Below are 26823 nucleotides of genomic sequence, written 5' to 3' on the forward strand. Positions count from 1 at the left end.
AAGCTAGTAAGAAGACCATACGCGGGCCGGGCGGGAGGTAGAGCAGCAGCAGTATATTTTCTTCCCATGGTCTGGCTGTCTCTCTCGGAGCAGATCTGAAATACAATGTGGGGAGATGATCGAGTCTTAGTGTCAATACATCACCCCCACCCAGAAAATTACCTCCTCTCTGCTTGGCCTACTTTAATCTCTGGCCCTCTATTGAAAGAATGAACACTCTCTCCTCTGTCCCATTGACAACGTAAAATGGGTTTCGCCAGCTTGATTGACAACTTTGTCCAGCTGACAAAAAATGTAATGCAGTGGAGGACAAAAAAAATCATCAGGAATTCTTGTGGAGCCAATCTGGTGCCTCCGATTACATTTTCTCTGCCCGTCTTTCTCCTTTATTGTATCAGATGGGTCTTTTGAAGTATTGAAGTAGAGTGTTTCATTGTGTGCTGTGCTGTGTGTGTGTGTGTGTGTGCGTGTGTGTGTGTGTGTGTGTGTGTGTGTGTGTGTGTGTGTGTGTGTGTGTGTGCGTGCCTGTGTGTGTCTATCTCTCTCTGTGTGACTGAGTGTGTGTCTTTGCCTGTGTGCTTGTGTGTGTGTCTCTTTGTGTATATGTGTGTGTGTGTGTGTGTGTGTGCCTCTTTGTGTGTGTGTGTGTGTGTGTGTGTGTGTGTGTGTGAGCCTGCAGAGGTTGCATAAATATTTGGGGTCTGTGTTTGAGAGGTAAAAAGATTCCACAAAGCTCCCAACAAGAAAGTCATTAGCATTACATTACACTGACATTGTTGGCTTTGGGCTCAGACTGTCATCTGGAGTGACTTGGAGTGACAAACAGAATTTTTTTTATTTTTTTTCTCCCAGCGACTGAAATAACATTTCAAACAAACCAGCGCTGACTGTGCAAGAGGTACAAAACCGTTCGGATAATATCTGTGTGAGTTGGATTTATTTATTTTGTGCGTCGCAGCAATTGAATTATTCAGCAAGCTAAACAAGACGCTGCACTTGTACTGATGTGAACCCATCATGGCTAAATGCAAATGTCAGGATCAAGTATCAACCACACACACACACACACACACACACACACACACATGACAGTGTGCTTCCTTATGAGAATGATACATAGGGTGTGTTCGAAAATCCATACTAACTTCCTACTCATACTAATGTTGACGTCAATTTCAAGTATGTTGTGGTTGTGTATGTGAGTGTTTTGTATAGGCGAAAAATGCACAGATGAGTACTTACTTACGGAATGATTTTGTGTATGGATCGATAGGTTACTTTTCCTACTCAACCGCCCCAAAATGCATTGCACCTTTTCAAACGAAACAGACGTGTTTTTTTTTTATTCGTTATTGCTTCTTCAGTGTAAACAGTCCGACGAACCTCGCATACACAATCAATCGTTAAGTATGTAGTAAATACATGTTGAGCATGTTGGTAGGCCGTTTGGAACACAGCCATTGTTTCGTTCTCAACAGGTTTGGTTCTCTTGCATACGTATTGTTACATTTGGTCCCAAGCTAACCAAAATGCTGGGGCATAAGCCACGTGAAAAGCTTATGTTCAGTCATTGGACACATGTGTCTAGGGGCGGGATAAATAGTGTAGTTCCCTAAACTTGCTCTACAATTGGACAGTATTTCCATGCTGGGAAAAACTACAGAAAGAAAGTAAAGGAAATAGATGATTGGATTGTTTGAGTTGTATGTATAAACAAAATGTCTGTGAGGCCGAGGTGTTGAGTAAATATGGTTATTTAGTTATCCAATCTATGAGATACTCATCTTACCTGCATCTAAGAAATATCTCTATGAAAATTAAAGACAATAGTCACACGAAAACACATTTAAAATGGCAGTGCTGATACAATATTTGGCCATTTCACCGTATTCCTAGATTTCACAGGGGGGGAGTAGGCCCATATATTGCCCGTGATCATGTTGCCAGTTTCAAATTAAATAGCCGCCCCTTTTCTTTATCTCTCTCTCTCTCCTTGTCTTTCCTTGTCGGCTGTGACCTTGAATGTTTTGCCCATTAAAAGTACCGGCGCTCTGACAAGTATCCGTGGCAGCCTTAGGGGAGCTGATGCACCACAAGATAATGAATCAATTGTTGCCTTTATCCACGATCCAAAGCTATGATAACTGCAGACTCGAGCCTCGTCCGCCTGAGAAACTCTTAAACACTCCAGGGAGAGACTGTAGGCGGGTAAAAGCGATGCAGAAAGAAGAGGTCACTTGTCTGGTTTGCCTCTGTGTGCGCACACACTATGGGATAGGAACTACTCTTTTTTTGGGGGGCATTTTTGCTCTATTAGACAGATTGAAGAGACAGAGTTGAAATGGGGCAAAGAGGAGAGTGACTACTTTTGAGTGTGTGCTGCATAGTGTTCAAGTTTCCGAGATAGTTAAAATAATGTGTGACCTACTGTAGATGTATTTTTTTAAACTGCTTTTTTGTGATATTCAAATGCGGAGTACTTGATTTGATTGTAATCTGAAACTATGTTTAGTGTTCGCAGAAGTCCACACACACACACACACACACACACACACACCTACAGCTACACACACACGCACACACGCGCACACGCACGCACGCACGCACGCACGCACGCACACACACACACACATACACACACAGTACACATCACCCTTAATACTCGTGACAGCTTTTGACAGCTCGGAACAACGGCCCCACTGACACATCAGCTCTATGGGAGGAGAAACAACAACATTGCAATCAACACCTGTCAACCCAGAATAACTGTCACTGAAAAAAGAACTGGAAACTATTGTGTTATGTGGCTGAATCAGGGACTATAGCTTTGAAATCACCTTGATTAGCACCGCGGCCATCTGTCACACTGGCAGGCACTCGTGGTTTTCAGGTGAAAGACTAAAAAAACTCAGTAGACATGGTGAGGTGGTGGCATGACATAGTGGGGATAGTGTGCCCACTGCTGGCTCAGACTGGCCTGCTGTGCAAAGCGGCTGTGTGTGTGTGTGTGCGTGCGCGTGCGTGTGTGTGTCTGTGTGTGTATGCATGCGTGCGTGTGTCTGTAAACATTCTCTTCATGTCCCTCAAAAAGTTGAATATCTCAACTATTTGAGAATGTATGTAACATCCGTATATACCATTCTTACTTTTAACATGAATGAGAACAGTTGTAGCTTATACAGTAACTGGTCATTGGCTGCATGGACAATTACATTTTTATTTGCGATGGTTTACTGCGCGAGTAGACAGATGTCACATGATTACAACTGCCTGGGTTCAGCTGGCCAGGTTTTATTCAGCGCCGTTGTGAACGCGACCATAACTCCATAACGACAGCTTTATTGGGGCTAGTATGACCCAGTTGTACTGAAGGGAAGGCCATCAAAGCTCCACACATCCATTGAAAGCCATGCATCTTGATTTCTCTCTATTCTAACTGTGTAATGTAAAGTCACTGCTCCCACATATGGGTCTCTACAGTAACCAAATAATGGCGTATGGACATTTAAAAAAGGGCAGAGCAGCTAAAGACATGGGCTGTTAATCAGAGGGGGGGTGAGGGGGGTGGGGGGGGTTAGGGGTTATGGTGTAACATAATTTGTGTTAATACCACAATATGCAAATGAAACATAGAAAGAAGCAAAAACTTCTGAGCTCTTCTAATAACTTTTTTTTTAGTACATTTAATCTCTTTCCCCTATACCCGTTAAATTGGGAGTGTGTGTGTGTGTGTGTGTGTGTGTGTGTGTGTGTGTGTGTGTGTGTGTGTGTGTGTGTGTGTGTGTGTGTGTCTGTGTGCGTGTGTGTGTGTGTGTGTGTGTGTGTGTGTGTGTGTGTGTGTGTGTGTGTGTGTGTGTGTGTGTGTGTCTGTGTGTGTGTGTGTGTGTGTGTGTGTGTGTGTGTGTGTGTGTGTGTGTGTGTGTGTGGGGACGAGTTTGGGGCTTAAAATACACCTTTTTAGTGTGTCTATAATTAATGGTATCTGGTCGGTTCAAAGTTGTTCCTCTGTTAATAACACAGGTTTCATGCTTTAATATCTCAGAAAACAAGTACCACTGATTACCAAGACAATCATTGATACGAATAAAGCCTTTCCCCTACTTAAATACTTATTTCTGCATACTAGGAAGACACATGATTACCCCACAATCAGTCAAAATAAGTGGGTAACACATCAAATTATATGGTTATGATCAAGTGCCATAGATATATACACATAGATAACACATTCCCCACTGCTTCACATACAGTACACTCAGTTCTTCTGTATTTAAAGGCGCATCTCTTTGTATGTTCTGTAGAACCTCACCACAGAGTACAAGGGTCATCACAGCTTACTATTATGTTCAATCCATATCACAGCTTACTATCCAAACACAGAAGGCATTCAGTTTGAACCATGACATGTCAGTTCTACAGAGCTGTTAGTGTTAGCCGTCCATATACAACTGATGCTTTGCTGTGTGTTTGTGAGGTCACGGTCATCAATTCATAATTCATAAAAATAATGTGTGTATTCCCTGTTTGGTGTAAATAATTCATATTTCAAACTGACAGAGAAATCCAAATGTTGATGTATCTATTCATGCCATTTACTAACATGAAAAATCAACAGCTATTTTGCACGTTTGTGTGTGTGTGTGAGTCCCTTTAATATATCAAGTTAAGTTCAATTCATAATAATAATAGTGGATTTTTTTGTTATGAAAACCTCATAGGTCATGAAAATACATATAGTCATTGTGTGGTGGATTCTTTATCATCCTCTTTCCACTCGATTAAAATGAACCATATGTTAATCCATATACTGTATATGTAATATAATGTAAAATGTGCAAAGTATGATGGACCGCATGCTAATGACGGCATTTATGATTTAAAATGTTCAATGGAAATGTGAAGTAAGTAAATCCATACAGTAAGACTCATCTTTGAATAAATCTTACTTTCAGTGCACTGCGTTAAGACTGCTTGGTACATGTGTCTAGCTGTAGATGGATTTTGTGTGTGTGTGTGTGTGTGTGTGTGTGTGTGCGTGTGTGCCTGATTTATTTGTGCTTCTCTTTTTCAAGTGAATTTTAACAAGACAACCCTACAGCCATGCTCATGGCTCTATGGGGCTTTACTTGGGCACAGTGGTGCTTCAACTTAACTGCAAATGATAACATTGTATCTCCCAATAGCAACGATAGCATGCTGCTGTTATGTAAGCTCACCATATTAAAGGTGGAGTCAGCGATTCTGGAGAACGCTTGTCATCAAAAATATTTTTTTTTGTCAAAATCAGTGAATATCTCCTCACTACCTGTCCATACTGTTTGTGCACTGACAAATACAATCCATTGTTAATACACATCCTAGCCCCCGCAAACCAGTATGTTGTTAGCTAAGGTGGCCCTCCTTTCATACCAGTTTACAGAGCCTAGGCCCATATTTGTTTTCAGCACACACACCCAGTACAGACAGGTAGCAGAAACTCACAGTTAAAATGTTGGTGCTTGATGAAAAATTAAGGGATCACCAAATGTACTGCAGTTCTTTCTTAAGAGGACACACACACACACACACACACACACACACACACACACACACACACACACACACACACACACACACACACACACACAAACACACACACATAAATAAAGTCAAAGGATCACATTAATTTCTTGTCTGGGAACGACAGATGTCTGTAGTGACATTTCGTGGCAATATACATTCAATAGTAGATATACAGGCTGAAATGTAAACCTCATAACAGCCACCAGAGCAAATGCCAGGGGATTATGAGAGGCATTTATAAGGATCATCTGGGCACCATGGACCCACACACTCTCTCACACACACGCACACACACACACACACACACACACACACACACACACACACACACACACACAAACACACACGCACACACACACACACACATGGATATCTGAACCAAAGTCTATGACAAACCGTTCAATAGTTCTGGAGATATTTCAGGATCAGTAGACTGTACTGATTGACAGATGGACAGATCAACATACATATCCATATCCATCCGTAGAGCCAAAATGGCCACTGTGGCATAACAGCAACAATGTGACTCACAAAATGTAACGTCTGTCCGTATCAAACAAAACTGTTGCTTCTATGGAGTCAGTTAAAACACACACACACACACACAGACACATGTACATGCAGACGCACGCACACACACACACACACACACACACAAACACACACACACACACACACACGTTCACATTAATTCCTTCATTAAAAACACTGCATATTGGTTGCAAGTAATCAATATGTGTTGGTACACACCTTTTACTAATGTAGGTTGTCAAACATAAAATTCAAATTGAATCAATGCGTGCATTTCAAATATGGAGTATAACTCACTTAGGTATGCACTATACACACTCCCAGCTAATCCCCAGTGTTGTTCACGATTGATTGACTTAACTTGATGGATTTCTTCTGGAAAATTCTCATATTTCAGACAATTTACAACAATAGAACCATATGTTTTATACACAGACTTGAGCAGCGCAATTGGTATTCACCTAGCATTCATAATGTCACCATTGATATCCCTAATATCCCTCACATGTTGAGTGTGTATAGGCGTTACACAAAACATTAAAAAAAATTCACCAATCAGAATGTAAAGCAAGACTGTTTAGCAGTGCGGGCTATGCGTTAGCAACAGTAGATGTGGTTAAATCAGTAATGCTGCTAGTTTAATGATGAGGCCTCGTACCACCAGGACTGTCTGTATTAAATACTGCATGTGTGGTAGGAAGCAGAGAGAGTGGATGGGAATGTATAAAGATGATGGCAAATTAAAATGTATTAAACCAGACATGTGAGAGCTGCTATATAGCACCGGACAGGACACACACACACACACACACACACACACACACACACACACACACACACACACACACACACACACACACACACACACACACACACACACACACAAGTTTCAAGTGATTAATTGGGCAAAGCTGTAAGAGTGTTGAGGATCTGTGCTCACAAAATATTAGATTTTTTTTTATATCTAAATATTAATTCTGGCAGAGCAGTGGTAAGATGTTTTCTCTCTACACAATGTCAGACACATTATGTCTCTAGACCAAAATTCAGTCAAGGGTAAAAACTACAAATTGTGTTAGCTAATTCGCTGTGTACCTGTCATCTTGTGTTACATATCAAATTGCAGTTATTTTCCACTGTTGGTACAACATGCTACTTGCAATGTGTTAATGTGAATGGTGACATTAAACTTTGATGCACTGGATTTTTCTCAAAGTGATTACTTTACTGATACTGATGTTTAAAAAAGTACTTTGCAATTCAAATCCTTAAATATATACACTGAAACAAAATGAAGACTATATTATTTTGAACTTGGGGCAGTATTGTCAAATATATTACTTGTGTGCCGGTTGCCAAAAGGAAAAAATCAGGGGGTCACTAGAGTCATTATAGTTTTCATTATCTGGGCATTGTGGGTAGATGAACCACATTTCATTTTTCATGGCAACCCATCGAATAGTTGTCAAGAAATTCTACTTTAAAAAAATCAAATAAAATGTTGAAATTGCTCGTGGCGCTAAAGGAAAGGTCAGGAGATCAACACAGTCATTAGAATTCATCCTCTTGAGAACATTGACGTCCAATTTTGTCTAAAAATTTGCGAAATTGGAGCTAATCAATGCTGCATATGTTGAGATTGTTCTCAAGGCTATAACAATACTTGTTGGCAATATAAGTAGGAAAAGTCAGGGGACCATTAAAGTCAGAATAATGTGAAATCTCTTGAATGTCTTGGAGCCAAATGCATAATGTTTTGCAAAAAATAATAGTTTTTTCACTAAGTGTTTTGAAAATCCATGCAGTGCAGTTCAACTTTTTACTTTGCCAATTGATCCATTGTTAATATAATCTAAAACAAAAATAGAAGAGGGCTTTAAAACTAGAGTGGGTAACTTTTTCACTGTAATATTTGGCAAACATGTCATATTAGCCATTCAGCTATATGTGGGTGAAGTGGTCTGAGAATATCTACTCATCACTTTGCTCTGCCCTGCCTCTGTGTGCCGCCCTCAAAAATTGCCACCGCTCATGTACACTTTGACCAATCAGAGTGAGGCTCCGATTCTCTGTTCTTATTGGCTGTTGTGACTGTCCATTCACTTTGGCACCGACTGTGTTGGTGTAGACTAGAGCGTGTCAGGGAGGGACCATAGGGGAGGGACCAAAGAGAACACAAGTGAAGTGGTTGAGGTATTTGGATTCAAATCTCTATCCCAACTACTATTTTCTCCCAAATCATATACCCCAGCTTTAAGCTTCACTGAGTAGCTTCATTTCCTTGTACTTCATGAAATTATTATCTAATTAAGTTAAAAAAAAACCTTGGCAGATAATTTGAATGCTCTGCCGATTGCACATCAACAATTTCCGCCATGTTTGTTTCTAGTGTCATAATCAGAGAGCAGATGAAGCCGGAAGGTGCTATGAACTCAGCATGACTTTTTCTCACCATTGTGTACGGAAAAAAAGCAACCATAATTATTTGACACGTTCAGGTAGATCCAATTAATGTCATTGGAGGATTTCAAAGCTAAGAAAAAAAAAAACCCTCCCTCACCTCACTTTCACACGGGGGCAGGTGTCATCTACATCTGCATGCCATTCTGAGAAGAACCCCCGCGGAGATAATACCTTCACTATGGTGTTCAATTTGTATTTCTAATTTTATACCCTTTGCAGAAGTACACAGCAGCACCTTTATACTATGGGGATTTATGAAATATGAAATGAGAAATTGCTCGTGTCAATGTGCCCTGGATCTAATGTGTTTGAATGCGAAGGTGGTTGTAACACTTTGCCAGTGCGACGTCATACAATCAAGACATGTATTGGAAGCGGTGCTAATGTCTGGGAGCAAAACAGCAATGCAATCAACTACTCACTTGTCAACTCATTCAATGGTATCAGAAGGCACACACACACACACACACACACACACACATGCACACACACACACACACACACACACACACACACACACACACACACACACACACACTCACTCACTCAATCAGTCAGTCAGTCACTATCTCGCTCTCGGAAAACACAAACACACACACACACACACACACACACACACACACACACACTCACTCACTCACTCACTCACTCACTCACTCACTCACTCACTCACTCACTCACTCACTCACTCACTCACTCACTCACTCACTCACTCACTCACTCACTCACTCACACACACACACACACACACACACACACACACACACACACACACACACACACACACACACACACACACTCACTCACTCACTCACTCACTCACTCACTCACTCACTCACTCACTCACTCACTCACTCACTCACTCACTCACTCACTCACACACACACACACACACACACACACACACACACACACACACACACACACACACACACACACACACACACACACACACACACACACACACACACCCACAACCACAACCAACAAACAAACACTTGGATGTTGTTCATCACCTGTATTATTGCGTGTGTGTGTGTGTGTGTGCGTACAGCTTTTTTTTCTGTATGCCCGTTGCTAAGCTGTATGCTCAACTGGCAGCAGGTGCAGCGTAAAGACCTAATCACATTTGCGGCTCATTACCCGGTGACTGTGTGCACATATTTGCCTCTCTGTGTCCTTATTAATCAAGCGCAGACACACACCCCTAAGTGCTCCTCTCCACTTTTCCACATGACTTGCTACACGGGCAACAGTCGGGAGCAACAACAACTCTGATGAGACCACCTGCTGCTGGCATGGCGGCATTGGCATTTTTTTTTTTTTTTTTTCAACACCTGCAAAATGCACACGCTTCAAACGCTCCTAATTTATCACTTGACCTCTAACCACAGTGCCAATTGGAAGAGCATGGGTTTTTCAGACCACTCGATTGTCGGATTTTTCAGCTTTTTCGCTCATTTGGAGGCATTTCTTGTTTCCATTTGTTGTAAGCCAGGGTTTGTGTGTGTAAGTGTGTATTTTTTTAGTGATACAGTCATGTTTATTTTTATTTTTTCTTTGTTATTTAGGCCAATAAACTAAAGCAAATGAATCAAGTAAAAAGGAAAAAAAAGGATTGGGCAAATTATTTTTGGTTTTGTAATTTTTTAATTTTAAAAGTTATTTTTTTTATTATGACATTAACAGCCAGTATGTTCTCTAGTTGACTTTGTCTTGTCTAGTACTGTTAGTCAGATGGAAAAGATATTCAAAGACTTCAGCCAGGCTTCCCAACACTGTGATGGACACTTTTCACCATTTCTAAAATATTACAGACCCAGCTATTAATAAATAATAGTTATATGATTAGAGATATAATTGAATTAAAAAACCCTAATTTCACGAATATATTTTAGAAAAAAAATGTTTAATAAGTTGGCCTTTGTGATATATGTTAAGTAGTAAGCTCTGCTATATATTTCCCTCTGTTTTTACTGTATATAAATTATATTTCATGAATTAATCAGGGATGTCAGATCTACTGATATCAATGGTCTCAATAGAAGCGAATCAGAGACTTAAAAATGCATGAAGATTAAATTAGTCATCAAAAGCTGTTTGACTTCCAGGAGTCTAATTTGAATGTATTTTTAATGCCTTTGACATGGGTAAGGCCTCACCATGACATTTGGAGTGGTTGGCCTTTTGAATAACACGTGTAACTGCACTAGTATACACATGTTGAACAGGGACATTTGAGGTGAGACACTGCAGGTGAATAGGGTGACCATTGTAACTGATAGATATCATCATGAAACTTAATTAGCCAGTTGATTACTTTAAAAAAAAAAAAAATTTAAACAATCAGACATATAGTATTGCAGATTTGTTTTTCAGAAATGTTTGAATATATATGGAAATGTTTGCAACATCCAGCTATTAATGAGTATTTGAAAAATATTAAAAATGAAAGTTAAACTCTTTATTTCATTTATTAATTAATACTATGTACTGTATATGTCTTGAAAATGCATTGTTGGCACATTTTAAAGAACAAAATGTGCCATAAATCAGCCAATTAACAATGTATGAAAAATTCTTCACACCTAAACATTGTGGACTTTTCCATTACACTTATACTTTGACAGAAGACATGTTATTGATGCAAAATAGCCAAACATCTCAACATTGCATGAAAACAAACTATTGCCTTAACAAAAATGGAAGGAGGCAAAATGCTATTCAAACAGTTTGAAGTGGTGTTTGGTGTGGTGGTTGCTATGTGTCTTTTTAAGTGAGAATTCTTCAATATTTTCTTAAAATAGGACATTCTTTGATGTTCTATGAGTGTGTGTGTGTGTGTGTGTGTGTGTGTGTGTGTGTGTGTGTGTGTGTGTGTGTGTGTGTGTGTGTGTGTGTGTGTGTGTGTGTGTGTGTGTGAAGTGATGGGAAACCCATGCTTTCAGCTATAGCATTTCCTCGGAATTCATTCTATTGCCACAACATTATCCAGTGCAATTACAACCGGCGCGGTAACAGTTATTAAGCATCGCAATTCCGGTTGTCACGGCGAACAGACATCAAAACTGGAAGAAAATGTCCCCCGTGATTCCTATCCTAACTATGTATATATACACAGAGATGAAAAGGAAAGCCATTACAACAGCAGGCTGCAGACAATGCCATACCTCTTGAGTATTGAGGGAAAAAAGGAACAGATAAAAATAGGTCTTGAGGCTGTAATACATTATGATAAATTTGGACCCAACATCTTTTTTTCCTTGATGTACTGTCTTGTTTTGCAGGAGGTATAGTAGGCACAGTGCGGGGAGGTCCCATTTGGGGGTTTCGTTTTTTTTTTTTTGTTGCATTGTTCCTCTTGTGTTATCTCCCGGTACATGTGTCCCCCCATCACCACCCAAAGGACTTTGGTTCCCTTTTCAGAACGGCCCAAGAGACGAACACACACACACACACACACACACACACACACACACACACACACACACACACACACACACACACACACACACACTGTCTGCAAGAACTGTAACTGGGACACTGAGCCATCTCATATCCCTAATAATGAAAGGTAGGAACAAAACAATGGAATAATGGGCTTAATTCCCTGAGATGAATATGTAATTGTATTTACATTGTATGCTTGGTGTCCAAACCATTGAGACCATAACACAAAGAGGTCTCCCAGTCTCTCTAGAGAGTTCTTTGTCCAAATGTTTTGTCCTTTTTCTTACCGATTTTTCTAGCTCAAACAATGTCCAAGGTACAAAGCAATAGATCCTGTAACATTAGCCCAATATGCAGCAGTAGGTCCGTCATTAAAACATCAGGATATTAATCAGTCTTCTCGAGTTTGATGGAAGCAGGTGTTAATGGTGAAAGCTCTTAAATCTTTCCAAGTGTTTTTTTACCGAACAGCAGTCAAGAGGGAGTGCGGGTGCATGGCGGTTAAGGGCTTCATAACGCTATAGCAGTCGACATTGCTTCAGTAGATATGATATGTGGTTCCAAGGGAAAATGGTTCAATGTGTGTTATCCAGGGAGATTTTTTGCTGGGAAAAACGTGTTGATGTTGGTGTTTTGTATGCCTCCACGCCAGGGATAGCTTAAGGAAAGGTTGGTTGCATAATGTTTTCGGGCTGTCCGTCCGTCCGTCTGTATGCACTGTGTGTATGAACGTCCAGGCCATTCTTGTGAGGGCAATATCTCATGAACTCTTTGAGGGATTATTTTCAAACTTTGCACACATGTCCACTTGAATTAAAAGGGTGGAATGATTAGTTTTGGGAAGTCAAGGGCCGCTATGACCACTGTGACCTTGAGATATTGAACGCAATATCTCAAGAACGCTTTGAGGGATTTTCGTCAAATTTGGCACAAACTTTGGGGTGATCTGGTGTCGTAGGAGATAGAGCGTGTACCATAGTGGCTCCGGCCTTTGTTGCAGTGGGCGCGGGTTCAAATCCGACCCGTGGACCTTTATTGCAGGTTGTCTCCCCTTTCTCTCTGTCTCCCCATTTCAACTATGTACAATCTAATGAAGCTTGAAAATGCCAAGAAAGAATCCTTAACATAATGTTTTGGCACAAACTCACACTTGGACTTGAGAGAAAACTGATTACATTTTGAAGGTCAAAGGTCACCGTGACTTCCAATCCGGTTGGCACAATATGTTAATGATGCATTGAGGGATGTATGTCAAATGTTGCACCAACTTGCATTTGGAATCGCAGAGTGAACTGATTCCATTTTGGTCACCAAAGCTGACCAATCAGTGGGCTACATGTCAGTCTCTTTAACTACAGTATATAATGCCTCTTGGTTTGTTTATAATAGGCCAAGTGTGAACACGAAACCAACTCAACGCGAACCACATTTTAACAGTGTGGTTTAGCATTATTTGTATTCTGGAAAAAGGTATAAATGCATCCTTAGCAATTATCCAACCCAACAGGGATTGATAGTCTTGGGTAAACTCAGTTATCCTTGATTGTTTATTTATAAATTTAATTTTCCATGACGACGGTCCAATGTTAAGCAAAGGGGGGGTATACATTATTTTGGATTCATCAGGGGCTGTGGCTGTTTGTGTGAATTGGCACTCAGAAACCTTGGGGAGGCACTCTACTCTTCCACACCGACACCCCCTGAATCTCTATCAGGTTGCATTCGTATTCAAATTGCCAAGCGTGGTAGCTCATAAACATAGCATTAGATTATGGAAATGAGGGGTCTGCATCTATTCCCGTTTTAATTCCTTTTGGGAGACATTTAATTTTAAACAAATAAATAAATAATTTGCGGTGCGGCATCAGGTGTTTACGAAGGGTATTGTGTTAAATTTAGACCGGGCAAAACTGAATAATAATCACACCGTTTGACTATGCACATTCAATCACCCATCACTGAACACTTCATTAGGGCCTTTAATGGCCTTTTAAATATGTAGGACACTTGACTTAAGACAGATGTCAGGGGAATTTGCTGCTTGTCATTCAGAGGACTGTGGATATTTTTTTTTTTGTCCAATAAACTTTCCATAATATGCAGGTAAACCGTGACTGCTTTTAAGGTGAGGCAATGCAGGCACAAGTGTAGTTTTTTTAAACATTGGTCCATTTGGAGATTTTTTTTGGCTATTTTGCTACCATAATATGTATTCCTACAACAACTTCTACTAGTAAAAATAAAGGATCTAAAATAACAATACAGGTGTTCATCTCAAAATTAGTCATTTGTAATACTCCAACCATAAATCTCAACTTCTAAAGCCTTTACATGAGCATTCTTAGCACTATTCTGAAGGTTTTTACAAACAGATGTGTTCATATGTGGTAATAGTCTGATTTATGATACATTTTCTTCTTAAAAACATGCTGAAAATGCATTAAGACCTGTAAATAGTGACATTGTTATTTAAACAATGTACGTTGTATTTGTATGAAGAGCATTTATTCAATATAGCCATCAAACTATTTTCTTTCCCCATAGAAAAAATCCAAAACTGGCCCTGAAACCAAAGCCATATATGTCTATCCATTATTTACCACTGTTCATATCTGTTGTTTTGTCTGGGGGAAAAATCTGTGAAATAATACATGTGTCTGGAAGTCTGATGCTGATGCTTGTACATTATGTTTCTTGTTGCACAAGCATAGGTCATAGGTGCCCTGTACATAACCCCTGTTATACCACCGGGATACTTTAATGTTGCCATTGGTAGAAAATGGTTCACAGCTTGGGGGGGTTGAGGTCAGCACTCTGCAGTAGGATACAGGTTACTATCCATGTAAGTAATGTTGTCCCATTTGTAACATCACAAGCACCCCCCCACCCCCACCCACACACACACACACACACCCACACACTCCCCCCCCCCCACACACGCACACACAAACACAAACACACACACACACACACACACGCACACACACACACACACACACACACACACACAACTGATTTATTTTAAAGGTGGAGTCAGTCAATTCTGGAGAAAACTTGTTGTCATAATCACTTTTTTGTTTATAGCAGTGAATATCTCTTCACGATCCGCTACCTGCTTGTACTGTGTGCTGAAAGAAAAAGTGTTAATCGCAGCCTAGGATCTGTAAACTGCTATGTAAACAAAGTGGGCCGCTTACAGAGCCTAGGCTGTGTTTTAACACTGGAATTTTGTTTTAGCTCACACAGTATTGGATCCTGATGAGGTATTCACTGATTTTGCCAAAAAGCGACGTTGACAACAAGTGTTCTCCAGAATCACTGACTCAACCTTTAACTTCAAACACATTTTTGGGTGAAAATATACATAAATGGGCCTACGTGCTAGGAACAGTAGTCTAACATTATGCTGCCTAATATCACATTCATCTATGAACTTTTTTAATGAATAAGATTCATAACATAACATATAAATACAATGTTTGAGCAATGGAGGGCTACATCTGCACATTTTCTGTTTTATTATCGTCAATCTCTAAAGATGTATTTTTCCCAAGTGCAATCAAAAGCAAATGACCCGATGTAATTAAAAGAACAAAAAAACCCTATTCATATGCCACATTAGTATCGAGGCACAGTTTCTCAAAACATGCAATTATCATGTGTTACACTCAAATCCGTTAATTTGCGTCTTGAAGCCAATTTTCATCCCATCATATAATTATGCTAATGCTGTGATGGAAAATGATCCATTGTAAGATGAACTATTTAAAGAGACGTTCAGGGACGTGGGATGGAGGCAGCTGCCACAAGATACACACTGCAAAGTATGTGAAATCACATGCACCAATTGTAAGAAAGTCTGAGTTCCATAGTGTCTTATAGGTAACTGAATTACAAACATTATTATTTGTGGGTTGCAATAGCAATGTTGCGCTTCACATTCTACAAGTTTAAAAGAACCCAATTGTGAGGAGATATTCACTGATTTGGACAGAGTGATTTTGACAACAAGCATTCTCTAGAATTGCTTACTCCACCTCTTATTCTAAACCAGGATGAGTCATTCAAATAGCATATGGGCTAAAACATTATGAAGAAAGTTGTGTTTTCAGAATGGCATTGTATCCCATCCCTGCATTACATGTCATTTAGCAGACATTTTATCCAAAGCTACTTACAACTGGAGCACACATTCATACACCGATAGCAGCAGCAGCAGCAGCTACCACACAGGGTGCAAGCTAACTATCGGAAGCAATCAGCAGTTATCCCATATTAGCTATCATCACCCTCTTTTTAAGTGGAAAATCAACTTTAATGTTACAAAGGGACAAACACCTTGGATTTCTACATGCAGGCCTATATTAGTAATTATACTACTACATGTCTCAATTAGACCTTGTTAGTCATAGCTTAAAGACTTTCACACGTTGTCAAAAGGCTGTTTCTACATTGTTGGAAAAATGGAAAAAAATATGCACTATAATAGCACTATTAAAGCACTTTTAATTGCCTTGTGTCTGAATGATGCTATATAATTAAACTAGCCTTGCCTTGCCTTACACAACATGGAAGGGATTCATGGTTGTTATGTGGCCAATGGAAGGTGGCCCATATATTATGTGTCACACTTGGTGGCCCATATATTATGTGTCACACTTGCTGAGAACGATGACGTAACCGTCACCTGTTGCAATGTCTTGTATAAAATCTATTTGTTTCGCTACTTATGATAGCATGTTCAATGGAGTATCCTTACTATGTTAAATCATAACTAAATCAGCATGACATTGCAAATACAGAGTATATAGCATTCACCACTGAAAGTGCCCTGAGTCTGAATCAACCGTCAGTCCTTGAAAGACTTGGACGAGGTTTCATCCTTTTTTGCTATTCAAAGCATCATGCTCAGCAGACAGTCTGTTTAATTAGCCTAATTAATCTAATTACACAGATAAGAAGTGAACAAACACATCCGTCTTAGAACTGCTTTTGTTCAGGCCAAAAAATGCTATAATATTTTTTTTTTCAATTCTAACTGCAGTATTTCTTTTTGCAGTAAGAACTCCAAAGAAAAAGAAAATTTGAAAGTCTGTATGAATAAAACATATGGCCAATACCTTAAGAAGCCTGTTGATGGGAGCGTCCAGAATGTATGATTGACATTATATTGTGAATCAAGTCTATCAAGCCTGGGCTATTTAGCGGCATACAGCAGTGGAATACAAATGAGACAGAGAAAGCCATAGGATGTGGCGGCTGGTGCTGCGTGAATATGTTTTGTGTGCGAAATTGTACAAAATTAGATGCAAATGGTTCCAAAGGAAATGTTGCATTTTAAATGAGTTCCACGTTCTTGCCGTATGCACTCTGGCAGTGGATAAAAAAAACGGCAAACGCAACCGCACACAAAGCAAAAAGCTAAATTAACTTAGAAGAAATAATGACAGGAATCAGAAGAGTCTATTAAAGTGTAGAATACAGAAAAGATGTCTGTGTGCTAGGACATCTATGAATATATAGTGCCATGTACAGCAATCATGCAACACTTTTCAACATACTTTTCGCCTGTTAGGAATCTTCTGTATACGACTGCGGTCAGAATAGCAGCATACGCAACATTGCGTTTGCCTTTCACCCAGAGTCCTGTATAAAGGTGCATCTAACACATTTGAATATCAATGAAAAGTAAAACAAAATGTCCCCGCAATTTAATTTAAAAAGTGAAACTTTAATATAGTCTAGATGCATTACACATTAAGTGAAATTAATCACGAATAAACATGTTTCAGATGGTCCACATTTCTGTATTTTTTTTTATTAGTTTTATGTGATATATAATCATATGTTGAGATTCTGGATTTATTTATTTTTATTCCTTGAGCTGCTTTAAAAGCCATAATCACAAGATGTTAAAAAAAATAATGAACTGACATATTTCACTTTGTGTAATGAATCTAGAATATATGATACCTTCTGTTTCTTGAGTTGCACCTGTGTGAGCTATATGCCATGTGTGAACTTCCCAGTGAGTAGAACATTGCCAAATAGGCCCCAGCTGTCTTCTCTGTCTGGCTAGTTTTCAGCTGGATCTCACCATCCCCTTCCCTCTTGGACTGTTATTAGTGTCAGAAGGGGGGTGCCACCTATGTCCAGGTGTGAGCAAGTCTTGCCAGGTGGAAGACATGCTAGCAAAGTGTTACTGTGCCTGTAATGCCAGTGATCTGTACCTGAGGGAGCGTGTAGCAACTTGCTTTTCTTTCTAAACCAATTATTGCAGTATTTAATTTAGTTTCAAACACCCACCACTTTTTAAGATATCGAACTTGACAAGTTTATACCAGAACTTGGATCCATGCGAATGGGGATAAGGTATTTGCCTTTTTAAAATAATTTCTAAATTAATAAAACCAAACCCTAAACAATGTTTTGCTTCAATTGATATATTCATTTAGCTAGTAGCCGTGTAATAAGTGGGATAATGTATAGCAACAATATGTGTATAAATTATCCCTAACTTAAAGCATATGGAGAGCTAATTTATATCTGACATATTCAAGCACACTTTTAAATAGAACATACGACGACTATTCCAGAATGAGGCTTCTCCAGTGGCTTTTTATGTCTTCTAGTATAATGCTACTTTTGCCATCGTTCCAGTATCAAAGCAAATGCAAATCGCACACGCATTGATCTTTAATGTGACGGGCAATTTATCCTAATATTTTATATGACTTCCGCGAGACATCAAAATGTAGAAAATTCAAGATTCTCAAGCGCTCCACTTGATCAATCCAAATTGCTTTGATCTTGTACTTTCTGCGTCTCTCAAAGATATCCTCAGTGGCACTGGTTCAAAGTTACACACACACAAATGATGTAAGGTGAACTAAACTTGTGTTATTTCATACTGGAACAATGTTTAAAGTAGCTACGAGGAACGTTGCAATATTTCTGAAACAGTCAAATTTGTCCTCTTATGATCATAAATTACATGTAACAGCAAACAAGACCATCAGTGCAAAGAAGGCTATTTTGATATGGTTTTTAAATGCCTTTGTCATGGGGTACGCTCACCCAGTAACTACAGCTGGCGTAGTAAAAACACTACCACCTTTGTCCAAAGGGGGGGCTACAATTAACATAAACTGAACGGTCCTCGTAGCACCTTTAAATCAGCCATGATGATTCCACATACACTATATTTTTTGCCCTGTTTTATCCTAGCAGCATTTTCAAGTCTGTCATAACTGAAGGCCGGGTGACAGAGCACATGTCTATTTCTATTTATCAACCAAACTAAAACATGGCGTCTAGTTATCCAAAGTATGATTAATGCCCATTGCCAGGGACTTTGCCTGCATTTTTTTTTTCGATCAATACTCGCTGTCCACTAAGATTGTTTTTTCTCAGGTGTAACATGTGAGGCCGTCAGAAGCAACAGCACATGATGGTTTTCCGCAATAAATGCTTGTCATGGAAATACATTTGAAAATAGCTTTTCAGAAAAGCTGTCAGTTTCAATACATCCCCGGATGGCCCTCTTGTATTACACTACCTGATATGTTTGTTGAAAGAGAGAGAGAGAGAGAGAGAGAGAGAAAAAACACCTGGCGATGTGTCTAGGACTAGTTGTCTGTACTTGCTTGACAGCAGAGGACTCTAAGGGCATATTGGTTGTTACATGGCATGTGCATACTTTTTTTTTCTTCTTTCATTTCCCTGATGGCTGGTATGATGCCTTCAAGCACTCTCTCTCTCTCTCTCTCTCTCTCTCCCTCCATGTCTCTCTCTCTCACATGTCTCTCTCTCTCTCTCTCTCTCTCAAACACACATACACACACACGTCCCTCTCTCTCTACTCCTTGTCATTTCATAGTGACATTGTTGACACATTGTCCGACTTGACAATTATTCATCCAGCAGAAAGACTAACAACATTGTGTTGTGGGATAATATGTCCGTAGTCCCCGGGATCAATACACCGCAGTGGATTTCTTTTCATTTCAACTTGTTGTGTGGTGGTTAATAACACAAACAGACTTTACTTGGCTATCACAGAGAATGGTGCAGAAATCCTTTTGTCTCTAAACACTGGCCCTTTATCCACATGTGACAAGAACATATTGGACATAATAATAATGAAATGTCAGGTTTTCTCTGTATTATGTATTATCTTTACAGCAGAGACGTGTGTGTGTGTGTGTGTGTGTGTGTGTGTGCGCGCGCCTCCCAAGTTCTCCCAGAGAAAGATTAAAAAAAAAAAAAAAAAAAAAATGTTCATAACCTAAGATAAAAATTTCTAAAATAATGCTCATATCAGTAAGGCAACAAGTGCAACATCTTTGAATAATTAAAATGTACAGGAGTGTTTACTGTTTAACACCCTCCATAAGCAGGTGCAATCGCTTACATCTGTTACGTACAGCTGTTGGTAGCAGATTGTTCGACAACATACGGAGTCCTGAATTAGAAATATTAAAAAAAAAATTCAATTATAAATCAATTCAAGGTAAATACAATGTGTGGCTTCTACACAATAATAATGCGACTGACAGCTTATTGTAATTTGAAATGTGGCAAAAGGGGGGGGGGGGGGGGGGAGACGACGCCCTACCCACTGAGCTACGGGCTGCGGGTGCTCCATTGTAAATTATTTTAGTCAAAACTTGAAGAAAATTGAAGTGATGTAAAACAGCTACAAAACCACCTCCTGCTAAGTCTCATTCTCACCAAGAATATCGTGCTGACTCAGAAAATCCACCACCCACGATTACATTAAAATGAAACACTGCAGCTTTTATGTAGTATTCATGAAGAGATGGGTTTAGCGTTTCTCCAGAGGTATATTTATGTAATATTATAATGTGGATGTTATGTAAAATGTTGGTTTGATTATCAGAGGTATTGGCTTTAATAATACAGAGCAGGTCTTCTATTAAAGACACTTTTGTTGGGTTTTCAAAAGCTTTATTCACAGTGATTAAAACACTGTGTGTGTGTGTGTGTGTGTGTGTGTGTGTGTGTGTGTGTGTGTGTGTGTGTGTATGTGTGTGTGTGTGTGTGTGTGTCTACATGTGCGTTTCTCCATGTGTTTGTGTGGTGTATGTGTGTGTGTGTGGGTGTGTCAGCAAGCATGTATGTGTGTGTGTGTCTGTTTCTCTGTGTGTCCGTGTCTCCGTGTGTGTGTGTCAGTGTGTGTCAGCATGTATGTGTGTGTGTCTGTCATGTCTGTATGTCTCCATGTGTGTTTGTGTGTGTGTGTGTGTGTGTGTCTGCGTGTGTAGTAAAAAGGTTATGTTTTGGCCAGGTAGCTCAAATCATGCTGGAGAAACAGCCAGTCATAGTTGATGCTGGAGCGCTCTCAGAGCCTTTGCTGGAAGATACCTTGTCATTACATGTCCTCCAATAACTATTGCTATTGCTCCCCCTTTGACTACATACATAACTCTTAGTTGAAAGATTACACTTTTGGGAAAGCTATTTATGATTGCATTCATCCCCCTCGTTTATTGAAAGCAATGGGCTACACACACACACACACACACACACACACACACACACACACACACACACCCCGTTTAGCTGGTGGTTGTTGAAAGTCCTCCTGGGAAATGAAGGCAGTCAGTAATTTAGGTGGAAGTAGACAAGGCAAGTGCAGGCAAAGAAGTAAGCTGCAACAGCACTGCCTATTGATTACTGAACGGTTTATAAGTGTCTAAGGGTACAATTTTTTTTCTTTTCTATACTTTGTCTCCACCAATGTCAAAGGTAAACCTAAATCAAACACACTCAAGGAACCAAGGAACGTGGAATTTAATCATCTTTCCTGCCAGTCAATGTTGTAGAAAATTGTAGAAATTGTAGAGAAATGTGTGTAATCTTTTAAAATGAACTATGTACTCAACGAGAGTGGTACATTTAAAGGACTTTAATCATAGGCCCGTTAAAGGTTAAGCGAACAAGGATTTTAAATGTATTCCAGGGATGAAAAGAAGGGGAGAAATGCAGTACTTGTTTGTGACAACAGCATGTGCAGATGAATCAAACACAAACGCACACACACACACACACACACACGCTACACGCACCCCCCCCTCCCACACACACACACAAACATGCGCACAAACTAAAACTAATATACGTGGAGCAAAGACTGTTTTTTTGACAGTGGCCTTGGACATACAACACCTAGTGAAAAAATGATGTTTTGAGGCAGAGAGACTTGTCTGGGCTGTCACGGCTAACACAAGAATCCCACAATTTCTTGAGTGGCCTTGACAAAAATCACACACATGGGACAATGCATTTGAAAATAAACACACACACACACACACAAACAATCATGCTTTCACTGACAGTTTCCAAACTCTAAATAAAAACAGTATTTTTTAAGGATTAGTGTGAAGACCATAGTTCATGATTGGATACATCTGCTATCAACTCAGTTAAGAGCTTATACATACAAAACTCATGTCATTTGTAATACTGTGCTGCAACTCAGCCCGGATTAAACACATCCAGTCTGTCAAAGTAAAACCTTTTGCTTTGTCAAACTGATCCCAAAATATTGCACGCACTTCACTTAACTTTTTTTGTTTTCTTGGTTATTATTTGGGGAAAACCAGCCATAGTGACATAAACACAAACACAACACACACACACACACACACACACACACACACACACACACACACACACACACCCACACACACAGCAGCTTGCAGCTACGAATTGGCACCCCGCGCTCTCCAGTGTGTAGAGCTGACAAGGATTATTTCTCCTCCTTGGGAGTTTTATGAAGTTTATATTGTCATACAAATCCCCCGGGGGCACCGCACTCAGTCAGTTGGCCACCTCTTAATCCTGGAGAAACATAATGTACATTAGAATTAGCATTTATATTCTCTGCCTCACAACGTCATTGTGTGTGTGTGTGTGTGTGTGTGTGTGTGTGTGTGTGTGTGTGTGTGTGTGTGTGTGTGTGTGTGTGTGTGTGTGTGTGTGTGCGTGTCCACAATACAGCAGACAGACACTTTGTCAATGCTTGAGCAGGCAGTGCAATTTCCAGTAGGGTTGTGACAAGCTCAAAATCTGACTGTACCCCATGTAATACTTCCTTTTGTTTCTTACTGTCATCATATGTAGCCATTAGCATATTAACAGACTGGTTTGAATGAGAAATAGCAAGAATACAGAAATGGTTCTTTAGACTTTGAATAGGCACGTTTAAAGCTATAGTACGTAACTTGTCAGTGTCACCCCCATGAGTAATTTGAAGTAATTACAACAACATTGCTTACGCATCTAAAGGAGGTAAGCCTTCGGTGACCGCACATTGGATGTTATACCTTCTGTTGTATGTCCAGGTTTTTTCTTAGCCATTGAATCAACAACTGAAACATTTATTGGGCGCTTCTTGAGCTCCTGCGCCAGTGTCGGGCACTAGTTTGTAAACGCTGCCATACTGAGAAATACAGAGAGAGTTTTGTGGAGCTGATAGGTTTAATTAACTTTGTGTCAACTGGCTTGAATGTAACGGACGGTCATTAATATGAAAAAAAGCTACGCACTGTTACTTTAAAGCTGGCACATCCATTCTGTCCGTGGCTTTCTCCGGTGGGGGGGGGGGGGGGCACATTCTCCGCCTGTGACATGCTGTCTGTGTCAAACGGAGGCCAGCTGTCACTTATCGATCGACCATGTTGCCAGTTCAACTGAGGTCAGGCCAGTGATGAACTTAACAGCAGCACTTCACGCTCGATAATTTAATAAATAATAGATATGCCATTTGACAGCTAAAAAAAACTGCTGCGAACGAAAATACAGATTCAAGCTTGGCTGTTTTCGAAAATGTCCTTAATTTAAATCCCCCTATTACACAGCAGACAGCAGACTTGCAAACACAAGTCAAGTAATCAAATTGGGACCAGTCAAAACGGTGGCCCTAGGCGAAATAACAACGGATGAGGTCCTTTTTTTTAGGAGTTTTTGTGCTTTGTTGTTTTATGTTTTTTCTAATAGGAGTCAATTTTCAGCACTGGAACACAATTATGAGCAAAAAAAATGAATGCCAGGGGGGTAAGATGTTGCAAACTGAGTGAAATACTGATTGACATTTTGGAATAATTCCTTATTTTTTTTTTACCCATTTTGCAAACTCTGTTATAGGGTGTCTTTAATATTAGCGGCATATCATGAACGGTTTTGCTATATTAAGACTGTAAAATACACCCTAGCACGCTCCTGATTGTGTGATCTGTCCTTCAAAGAGTCAATGGAAAAACGGGGGGGAAACATCTCAAGGATAATTGTAGCCCTATTATTAAGACCTACACTTATAGGCAAAGATTGACACTTCCTTGTGTGAGCACGGGATGTGTATGTGTGTTAGTTTCACATACTCTACACATGTATTCCATTAAAAACAGTTTAGTCTGTCAAAAGTAAAACGATTTCTGACATTCATTTCTACTTCAAATACTTCCCCATATTAGGCCAATCACTGTGATTTTATAGTGGAAAAAAAAAACACATCATTCATCATCAAAACGCCCCATGGTTGATTGACAGCTGCTGCTTTGTGCTGCATCCCATTCCATTGCAAGGAAAGATGGAAAGAGCAATAAAAAGAAAGAAAAGAAAAGAAGAGAAAAAAGAAAACGAATCATGGTTGTCATGGCGACGGAAGCAACTGATGTCAGTATTTGAGAACATGCATTGATAGCTCCAATTGCACACACAGTACTAAGACACAAATCAGCCATGTCGTGCTGAATATTCACTCTTCTTGGCTATAGCAAGAGTAACTGTTCCTAGCCCTCGGTAATACAGCAGTCATCCTTGAATGCTGTCGAAAAAATCCCCCTTTACCCACCTTTTCCCCCCACATTTTTTTTCTCTCCAATAAGTTGAAAGTGCTGTGCAGCTTTACAATACAGTGACTATATGGTAGAACCTGATCCCTACATAAAGCAAAACCTTTTCTCTATCTGTTCCAGACAATAGAGGAGACATTTTATATTTTATGTTGACAAATCCCAAGGCCCTGAAGACAGTTTATACCCAGAATAGAGCCCAGTCATTGTTTTCTGCATGTATTAAAGCTGGGGTATGTGATTTCTGATTTGTCAAAGTTAACATGAGCTGTACACTTTGACCAATCAGAGCGAGGATCCGATTCTCTGTTCTTATTGGCTGTTGGGACTGTCCATTCACTTTGGCACGACGTTGTTGGTGTAGAGCGTGTCAGGGAGGGACCATAGGGGAGGGACCAAAGAGAACAAGTGGAGTGATTGAGGTATTTGGATTTGAATCTCTATCCCAACTGCCAATTTCCTCAATATCTTAATTACCACATGGAATATCAAGTGCTTAATTTGCCGTCTTCCTTTCAAAAGATATTTCAATTGTAGGCTGTCAATTAGAGCCGTATCAAGTAGTCCATTATTGCATTAGTCGTTTGATTGAATATCACTTAATCAGCAACCAATTAATTTTGGAGCAAGTTTCAAGCAAAAAAACTTAACCTGGTTCCATTGTCCTAAATGTGAGGCTGTACTGCTTTTATTTGATTGAAATCAGTGTAAGCTAAGGACGCCACTTTGTAAATAGGATACAAAAGTCTAATATTCTAACATTCCATTGATACAGGGATTTAGAGAAATAGGAAAAGACAGTCAGTCAACGACCAACTTTTGTTTATGGAATATCTCATTGTATCTAAGCAAATCTCATTCACAACTGTTCCTACTGCAAGCATTTAGCATATTACATTTATCTGTATCTTAAAAAAAGACGAATAACTAAAAAAACAAACTAAACCCAGCACCACATGCGCTGAAGGCAATACTGTACTTTCAAAGTTAATTGCAAACGTTTCACACATCCTTGTGTTGCTTATCTTGACTTTTGACACCAACATTTGTGGGAATCATAATCAAATCCTTTCTCGAAACATCTCTGGCCTCTGTCTATGTATTGCTTTCACAGGCCAAACAAAGTGTGTGGAGTGTTTGTGAGTGTGTGAGTGTGTGAGTGTGCAAGCTGTGCGGCCGTCTAGCGAAAGAAAAAAACTGATTGTAGCAATCAAGAGTCAAGGCAAGACCACACGGCAGGAGTCAGGTCCTGGAAAATTGGTTTAAATGTGCACACAGACACACACACACACACACACACACACACACACACACCCTCAAACACACACAAACACCCTCAAACACACACACACACACACACACACACACACGTACAATGTGCCTGTGGGGCTGTTCACTTGCAGTTTCACGAGCGCCAACAGTGTACGCTGCTGTTGTATCAAGAACTTTTATGATGCCAATGTCTGTGTTCATAAATATGCTCCCCTGCAGCCCTCACCAATGGCCGAACAGAAGAATGTGTTTTTGGGTCAATTTACCCCGATAAATCAGGGGTTAAACTACCTTCTATTGCCTTTTATCGACCCACACGCTCGATACTATCACCACCACACACACACACACACACACACACACACACACACACACACTCCAGTAGCCTTCAGACTGCTAAGTTGCTGATTAGGCATCAGATGGCTCTCACTGACCACAAGAACCTTTCCAAGAACCCAGGATTTATTTTATTTTTTTGGTAAGATGTCATTTATTTCACCTCCATTTTGATAGCAGGAACACATTTCCAGTATTTGCTCCTAGGATCACAGTTCCTGGCCTTTTGGAAAGTCCCTCTCTCCGGGACTATTACCTCCTGCTGACCCCAGGATATGTGAGGGTAGAGACTAGTAGAGTTTGCTGTATTGAATGTGAATAGCAAGCTCTG

Source organism: Ammodytes marinus (assembly GCF_949987685.1).
Source record: "Ammodytes marinus genome assembly, chromosome: 21".
Taxonomy (NCBI): domain Eukaryota; kingdom Metazoa; phylum Chordata; class Actinopteri; order Uranoscopiformes; family Ammodytidae; genus Ammodytes; species Ammodytes marinus.